The 8,875-nt window shown below is 53.7% G+C and overlaps 1 pseudogene across 1 annotated transcript; it reads left to right on the top strand.

Annotated features, from left to right (window-relative positions):
* The first annotated feature begins 2,740 nt into the window (after positions 1-2,740).
* Positions 2,741-7,149, top strand: LOC125532582 (uncharacterized; annotated as a pseudogene). The gene is made up of 2 exons (XR_015617043.1): positions 2,741-3,990; positions 5,174-7,149. The product of XR_015617043.1 is annotated as an uncharacterized LOC125532582 (transcript).
* Positions 7,150-8,875: the final 1,726 nt, after the last annotated feature.

Raw genomic sequence — 8,875 nt, 5'->3', positions numbered from 1 at the left:
GGGGTGGTGCAGGAACTACTCGCAGGGAAGGGGGGATTTTAAGGATCTCGCAATGGTGGAAGATGAAGTCAACGAGGGACATGGGCCAGCTAGCAAATCAGGCGGTTGACGATGCGCTAATCATGCGCCTGGGGTGTGACCGGCCCAAATTTGGGCCGGCGCACCGGCGCCTATTAGAGCATCTCCAGCCGCGCCCCCAACAGCCCCTTCCCAGGCGTTTTTGCCACACCGGGGCCGAAAAAACGGCCTAGGCGCTCCCCCAGAAGCCCGTTTTTCGCCACCTCGGGGCGAAAATGGTGCCGACGGTCCCAGGCCGAACCCGGCGCCCTGGGGGGCGCCTGGGGCACCGGCACAAGAGGAAAGGGCGCGTGGGGCCGCCCTGTCGGCGAGTCGAGCGCCTCTTCCCGCCGTTTCTTCCCGCTTTTTCCCCACTTCCCTCCCATACTCTTCCTACCTCACGCCAATCTCCCTCCCGCTCGCCTCCCAGCCGGCCGCCATGCCACCGAAGAAGTACGTCGACCCCCGCGCGACGGCAAGCGCGACCGCCTCCGTCGCCCAGTCGAAGCAGAGGAAGCCGAGGGCGCCGCCGACCAAGCCACTGGGCATGTCAAACGTCGAGTGGAGGGCGGAAGTTCAGCGACGGGAGGCTGTCACCGCCGACCGGCGGAACAGGGCCATCGCCAAGAAGGCCCGTGACAATGTGGAGTGCGCGGCTGCGGCTGCCTCATCAGCGGACCAAGCCGAGGCCGAGGCAACTCGCGCGGGGATGATGAATCCACCCGGAAGCCATGCCTAGTACGCGCCCTGGGGCCAGCAAGGCGTCGGCTCACCGCAGCCATGGGGATCTCCCTCGCCGGGCTACGCCGACGGGGACGCGCACGGTGGGTTCAACCCAAACGTCACCTTCCCCCATGGATACCCGGCCCAGTGCACGCCCTCTCCCGCCTTCGCCGGCGTGAAGTACCCTCCATACAACTACTCACCGCCCTCCTACGCTTCCTCCCCGACGCCCCCAGTCCGCCGTGGCCCGCTGCCCTTCTCGCACCTCGGCGACACTGACGAGACCGAGGCCGACATGGACGACATCATCGCGGCAGGTTCGACCGCGACCGCCGCGTCTCCCGGGTTCGTCACCCAGGACAAGACGGTGGATCTCAGCGGCGGCATGGACGGCGAGCTCGGCTACGTCTACGGCGAGGACGAGCAGGAGGAGCAGGAGCAGGAGGAGGAGGACGACAAGGAGGAGGAGGAGGAGGAGCCGGCGCCGGTTCCGGCAAAGGGGCGCAAGAAGAAGAAGAAGCGGGCAGCCAGGTCAGGCGAGCCATGCATGAAGTGGGCGTCCAAGGAGGAGGAATGCCTCGCCGAAGCATGGAAAGTCGTCTGCCTCAACCCGACCACCGGCACGAACCAGAGCATCGAGACGTACTGGGACCGCATCAAGGCCGATTTCGATGAGCGCAAGCTCGTCGACCCCTCCTTCAAAGGCGTCTACATGCAGCACGGCTCCAAGGCGATGGCGAACCATTGGGGGCGTATCTAGGGGGTGTGCAAAAAATGGCATGGGGTCGTCGAGGAGGTCGTGGCTCGCCCGGAGAGCGGCCCAGCGTTGAGGATCAGGTATGCCACGCCGGTCTCCCGCCTCTCTTCGCCGTGTACGCCGGCCAACTATTTGTTCCTCCGCGCAGTTGCTGCGCATGTTCGCCCTGTACCGGCAGAGCAACAACGACACCGAATTCAAGTACTCCCACATCTACAAGCGCATTGACAAGTGCGAGAAGTGGGTGGAAGTCCGGCGCACCCTCGACAAGGCCAAGGAGACCTACAAGCCGGACGCGCCGACCCCTGGCGCATCGGAAGGGCGGCCGGACGGCAACAAAGGTGCCAAGAAGGGGAAATACGCCGACACGGCTACCACTCGAGTGCAGGAGTCCATCGAGCACTGTCCCGCCGACGCGCAGGCCCGAGCCATCCTTCGTGAAGAGAAGACCGATGCACGGTGGTCGGTGTTGATGTCGAGCAGCGCTGTCAAGCTCGACCTGCTCCGGACCAACGTCTCCGCGAAGAAGAGAAACACCGATCTGGCTTTCCTACTTGGCGGGGCGAACATGCTCCAGTGCACCGATGAGGTGGTCAAGGCTTGGTACTTGGCGGAGCGCGGCCTCATCCTGAACCAGCTTCCCTCGACAGCGCCGCCGACGCCGACGCCCACGCCGCCGCCGCCACCAGCGCCAAGCCCGCGTGATGACGCCTCCACAACGCCCAGCACCACCAAAGCCGTGCCGACACAGCCCAGCGCAGAAGCAGCTCCGACACCGCCAAGCCCGCGCACGCCAACTCCGCCGACGCCTGGGGCAAAGCCCGCCGAGTGATGCATTGCACACGCGAACTTCTGCCGCTCTATTTTTTGTACGCCGAACTATGACTTGCGATCGCCGGATTTGTGGCGTCTTTTGTGAGCGGGAACGACCAAGTTTGAATTTTCCGCGTCCTGGTGGCGGCGCGTGGGGGCGTGACTGGGAGCTAGGTCACCCTCAGGGGCCGAAGTTGCGTCGATTCGCCCCCAGACCGCTCTTTTTTAGCGCCCTGAGTGCCCAAAGGAAAAAAAGGAAACTTCAGGTAGGCGGTTTGTGTGTACGGCAGAGTCGAGCCCAATCTCCTCGGACTGAACTGGTTGAGCCGAACCATTCCCCTCCACTGTATCCCCCACCGCACGGACCCAACCAAAGACCTAGCGACCGCCATGGTGCCGCCGCCGCCGGCGCTCCCGGACGAGCTCGTCGAGGAGACCTCCTCCACCTCTCGCCCAACGACCCCGCCGGCCTCCTCCGTTCCTTCCTCGTCTCCAAGGCCTGGAGCGGCGCCGTCTCCGGCCCCGGCTTCCGCCGCCGCCTCCACGAGCTCCACGGGGAACCCCCTGTGCTCGGCCTCCTCCACGACCAGGCCAGCGACCGCGCCCCCTGCTTCATCCCCACCACAGCCTCGCCCTTCTCCCTCGCCGTCCCGGACGGCCGGTCCTGGCTGGCCCGTGACTGCCGCCACGGCCGCGCCCTCTTCTTCCACAAGTGCGAGGACGACAAGGAACTCCTGGTGTGGGAGCCAATCACGGGCGCCCAGCACCTCGTGCCTGTGCCCGCGGCGTTGGAGCGCGGCTACTTGGCTGCGGCCGTGCTCTGCGCGGCGGATGGGTGCGACCACCGCGACTGCCTCGGGGGCCCTTTCCGCGTGCTTTTTGTCTTCCCCGGCAGGTATGGCACGTCGGCGTGCGTGTACTTGTCGGAGACCGGTGCCTGGGGCGAGCCGGCCTCGACACACGGCGACTTAATGGTATACATACAACATTCTGGCGTTCTCGTCGCCACGTCTCAGCTCTACTTCGTCTTCTACGACCACGAGGAGAGTGGGTCGATCCTGGAGTACGACTTCTCCAGGCACTCCTTGACTGTGTTCAGCGCAGCAGACAACCACTTTGGCCTGTATAATCTCGTGCTCGCAGACGACGGTGGGCTGGGAGTAATCCAACACGTGCATCCGCATCTCAAATTGTGGACAAGAGAGGGGGGTGATGACACTGATGCACGATGGGTGCTCAGCCGGGTCATCTCCCCGTGCAATTTGCTCCCAACTAGTGCTTGCTTGGATGAAGGTTATAGAGTGCTAGTGGTGGGCTTTGCTGAGGGATGCCATTTTTGTTTGTACGATGGCCGGCCTCTTCACAATTGAGCTGCAATCTGAGCAGGTGAGGAAGCTGCGCGATGATTCTAGCTTCTGTAATGTGGTTCCTGTTGTCACTTTCTACACTCCTGTGCCCCGAGGCGACCACCAAAATCTGTTGCTGCCGAATCCTGGCGAGGAGGCAGGTGGTGAGGAGGGTGTAGAGGAGCAGAAAATAGTAAATCAGGCGCAACAACTGCCCGACCATGGTTCCAATGCTATCAAGGAGGGGGATTTTGTCAACAGTTTCGAAAGCATCCGCCACGAGCACAATATCAGGTGAGGGCTCTACTCCCAAACTCCTCCCCATTCCAAGCTACGCTGAAACATTTGTATGGATGTGATTGTGGAAACAATGAACTCCCCCTTGGTCCAGTGCTTTTTAAAATTAGCACCATGTGTCATTAGTTGCTTTGTGACTTTTAGTCGTTTTGTTCAGGAGATGAATTTAGAACAGTTTTAGATGTTTTATCCTTTTAGGACGAAGTGGTTGCCAAGCGGTAAGAAGGTATTTGTCTATCACCGTCCCTTTCTTTGGACCAGTGGTGGTGTCAGGGGCTAGGGATGCATAACTGTGTGGCGGAGTGCTTTATTTCCATTGAAGTTTGCATTGCTCTCTAGGTTTTTCTATGGAATAGTAACTTTTGGGATCAACTGCCCCCATAGTTTAAGTGGGGACTGCAACGCCCATCAGATAGTCATATACACATAGAAAATGGCCATGTGATTCTATATATGAAAATTGATGGTCATGCGTCAATATGTTCTTTTCCTATTAGGCTAAATACCCGTAATATTTGGTTTTTGACAAGAACACCGACTTGGTCGCTGGTTAGGGGAAAACTCAAATGGCAACAACAGAAGCACTACAAATACTGTAAATAACCTTGGGGTTGTTGGCAGACGCTTCAAGTTTGGTAATGTCAGGCTTCAGATGGCAACAGATTGTTGAAATATGATTTAGCTAAATACTCCCTCCGTTCTGATTTACTCGTCGTGGTTTTAGTTCAAGATAATGCCTGACACAACACACACGATGTCTCTACTTATTTTCATGTTCCCTTAGTGGTCAATACTCATCCGTTGATGTGTGTATAAGTAGCTACATAAAAGTGGGTATCATTCAGCATTTAATCTGTTATTTTTTGTCAATGCTATTGCATTGTTTGCCATGTTCCATATTCAATTGCAATTGCTCTGAAAAGTCTCCATTGTTTGCTGTTTGCCATGATGACAGTCTTTGCGTTAGTCTAGGAGGGTTGTATAAACCATTTTGCATGTTCTTGTGCATGTGTGGAATGTTGTCCTTTATGTAAAGTTCATGTTTCATTCTGCTAGCATTACATGCCTCTTACAGGAGTGCAGCTTTCTGTTTATATATCAGGTATTCAGCTGTACTAATATCTCAATCTGGTAGTCTAGTTTAGATTCCAGACTAAACTTTTTTCATGGTATATTGTAGTTGACAGAACTTTGACAAGGATTAAGACACCAAAAGTGGATTGACACCTCGAAGAAGTGAATGATGTTCAAGACTTGGTATGAAGATAGTGTCGCAACTAGGATTCTATGATGCAAGGCTGCTGAAGGTGTGGATTAATCTCCTAGGACTTGAAAAAACTATTTTGTGGTATATAGCGGACAACTACAAGACTTGGGGTGCTTCTTGTCCTCTCCATGGCAACTATTTTGTCTTGTGTGGTCAGGGGAGGTAGAGAAGCAGGGGTGACATTGCCGTCGAAGATGAAGGAATAGGAGCTACCGCCACCGTAGTCTCAGGTTATTGTTGGCTACCGCATCATTGTTGGCCCCGGTCACCATCAAGCTCCGGCAGGTTTTTGTGTTGCCTTGATCTCTTGGTGTCTCAAGCTATTGTCGGCGGACGTGGACTTGGCAAAGCGCACGACCCAGAAACAGATTCGCGCTGAGTCGCCCAAGCTGTGTCGCCGGCCTCTGCCTCTGTTCTTCTTCAACCCGTCAGCTCCGCCTCCGCTGCCTTCCGGGCTGCTCATGCCAAGCCGCCTTGGCCTCGCGCTTTTCTGCCGACCTCACCGTGAACCGCCGACTGCCAGGGAGCCTCCAAGCCGCCTCCATTGTTGTGCTGGGTTCCGAGCAGCCATGGCCTCGTGCAGCCTCGCTTGAGCGCCGGCCACCTCCGCATCACGCCCGTCCTCTGCTCCACCTCCGCGACCTGCCCCGTTCAATCTCGGGATAGACCGCCGTTCCCGTGGCCATAACCCGCCGTGGATCCCTGTGTTGTTGAGCCGCCGGAGAAGCCGCTGCCCGTGGCCTCGATCCAACCCAGGGCCAAGAGCTCCGCACGCCGTCCGTCTCCCGCGGCACCCAGTTGGTTTACAAGCACGCAGATGCATACTTGTTTAGAAAAAGTACTACAGGAACCACCGATGCTACTTGTCGTCACACATCAAAGTCTACATGCGGACAATTATTATTTTGAAAAGGGAAAAAGGGCCAAGGAAAAACGCGTAGATGACCTGTATCTGTACGGATTATCTTTTATGTCTGACTACGCTTACTATCATCGTCCACGTTCATCCGATGAAAAGACCAGGTGCTATCTTTTCTATATATTTGATCAGCACATATTAAATTGTTTAAAAACAATTACTTTGGTTTGTGGTATTTTTTCGCAGGATCATTATTCATTACAAAGGTGTCGTAAGGGGCGTGCGCCAAATTATTTTTTGCACTAGCGCTTGTCCGTACCGTACCGCTCGACGGGTACGTGCGCAAGTCGCGGCCTCTGCTACATCAACACAACACGATTGACTCGCCCGTTCGCTCCGGTTTAAACTGCCGCGGCTGATTCATCTGTCTGTACCCACGGCTGATTCATCTGTCTGTACCCGCGGGTAACTTGCCCGTGATGGCTTTCAGCTTCACCGTAATGATCATCAACTCCACGGCAGATAATTTTTGGACTAACATATCAGGTGAAATCCATTCAGTATATTTTTATATTATATATTGTTTTCTTGAAAAGAGCAATTACTCCGGCTTGCAAAATTATCTAATGCAGGACCCTAAACCATCATATTGGTGCAAATTTAAAGGCCGTCAAAAAATTTGGGTGCTGAATCCAAGAAGCAAAACAAAAAAGAGAAAAGGAACAGATGATAGAACTAACCTGCTGCATCACTGACCAGGATTAATGGGTACTAGAAGGCATCTTCCGACATCATTGAAAGAAGAACTAAGTTCATCATTTGAACTTGACTGGGCTGCAGAATACTTGCGCTTCTTTGTCTTGGCAGAGGATCCTGATGCCTCGTTTACTAGCATTTGGGTGCTGCCCCGATTTTTTTAAAAGAAAATAGCACTTGGGTGCCAAGTGCCAACAACTTGTTCTGGCTCCTCTGTATCTTTGAATACCATCCGGAAGAGACAAGTTCGCCTTGCTTTGTTTTTCCGTGTGAGTCATGTTATTTGGAAACCCTTGGGTTTCATCGGTGTCAAATCCTGCTAGTTTCTCCAAGTTGAATTGTCCTGTCAAGAAAAAGTTGTGCAGTTCCGAAACCTTGAACCTCCACCTTGGTTCTCCTTAGATCGACTAGTCTCTCTAGAAGCCTCAGTTTTTCGATCCCCTTTTCAAAGGCTGTGATTAAAAGCGGTCCCAAGGCTCAGATATTTTAGAAGCAGAAGGTTGTCTATGTACTGCATTTGAGATGATCTCTCCCTATTTGACGCATTCTTGGACACATCTAGGAATCTCAGCAGCAGTTGATACTCGCGGAGATCAAAATTGGCAACACCAACCTGCCCAAATATTGTGAGATATTACTGCCACATTGCAGTTATTCTGTATAGAAAGCTGGCGGACATATTACTGGCACACTGCAAGACAAGGTATTGAAGTTCTGGGAAGCGGACATGTGCGTGATGAACTCACGGATCATGCCATAAGCTGGGCGTGTCTTCACCTTGTCATTGCTGCCTGCCACATCCATGGGCTCGCTCGATGAATGCTCTGATTTTACCAATCCCTAGGCCTCATCAGGCTATTTCTCCTAATAGGATGATCACTCGGAAACACACCAAAATACAGCAAGCAATCCTTGGGACGTGAGCATTGCCTGTCAGACTCGCATAGCTATGGGTGAGCACCTGTCGCATTCTATCTAAGGCGTCGCTCGTCCTTCTCGAGACGATGGCCTAGCTGCCTGAACACATCATGGCAGCCGGATCTTGTCAGCCATGCTAACAAGAACAAGTGGTTGGCCATCACATTTCTTCAGAATCTCTGCTGAAGCTGGCTCCATGTCAACTGAAGCTTTCTTGAAGAACAATTGTTTCGAGTGCTTCTCAATTACCATGTCTTCTTACTTTCTGCACATAGCCCTTCTCAGAGCTGCAAGCGTTAACTACTGACTGTACTCTGCTACTTGCACCATTATCTGTTGGGAAGGAAGGCACATACCATGGTACTCCAGTGATCTGTTTGCATATGGTCGTCTATTGCAATGAAATACCTGAATCACATATCGGAAAATGATTATTTAAGCTGAGATCATGAGTTCAATGAACAGTCAAAATTCTGCATGTTGTATGTAGCAGAATTAGTGAGCAGATGAGTACAATTAATTGAATCTACTTGTTATGCAAGTGCTCTCTAATATCCGCAACAACCAAAGTTGACATTGGAGCTAACAGACACCCGCCTACCAAGTTGGTGTTCGTGTCATCTCTTTCTACAAGATCATCATTCGCTAAGATGACCACATTATACAGAAACAATTTTTTTGAATGTTGAGCGGAACTTTTTTTTTAACTCCGCTTATGTTGTCTCAACATAGCCGGTCCCAATCCCCGGTAAAGAAGGTGGGTTGTGATAGGCTTGGCAAGCCAACGTAAAAACCCAGCCACTCTTATGGAGATGAAACCCAAAAGATTTTCGTTATGGGGTAACCCTCTCAGCGACGCGCCACATCGGAACCCGGGTGTGGTGTCAAATAGTCAAGCCCCCCCCCCCCGGGTGGCGCGCCGTATCTTGATCTGGAGACGGTGTCAAGTGAGCAAGGATTGGGTCGTCGCATCCTTAGTGGCGCGCTACATCGACGCCCAGATGTAGTGGAAGATGAGCAAGGGTCTTCGCATTTGACTCGACCAGTATGATGGGTAAGGAAGCTAGCCGAGCCTAGGAGGA

This window comes from Triticum urartu, chromosome 1A, assembly GCF_056163025.1.
Source record: "Triticum urartu cultivar PI428250 chromosome 1A, HENAU_Tu73, whole genome shotgun sequence".
Classification (NCBI taxonomy): Eukaryota; Viridiplantae; Streptophyta; class Magnoliopsida; order Poales; family Poaceae; genus Triticum; species Triticum urartu.
Note: the sequence above shows the minus strand (reverse complement) of the source record. Positions and strands in the feature narration are given on the sequence as shown.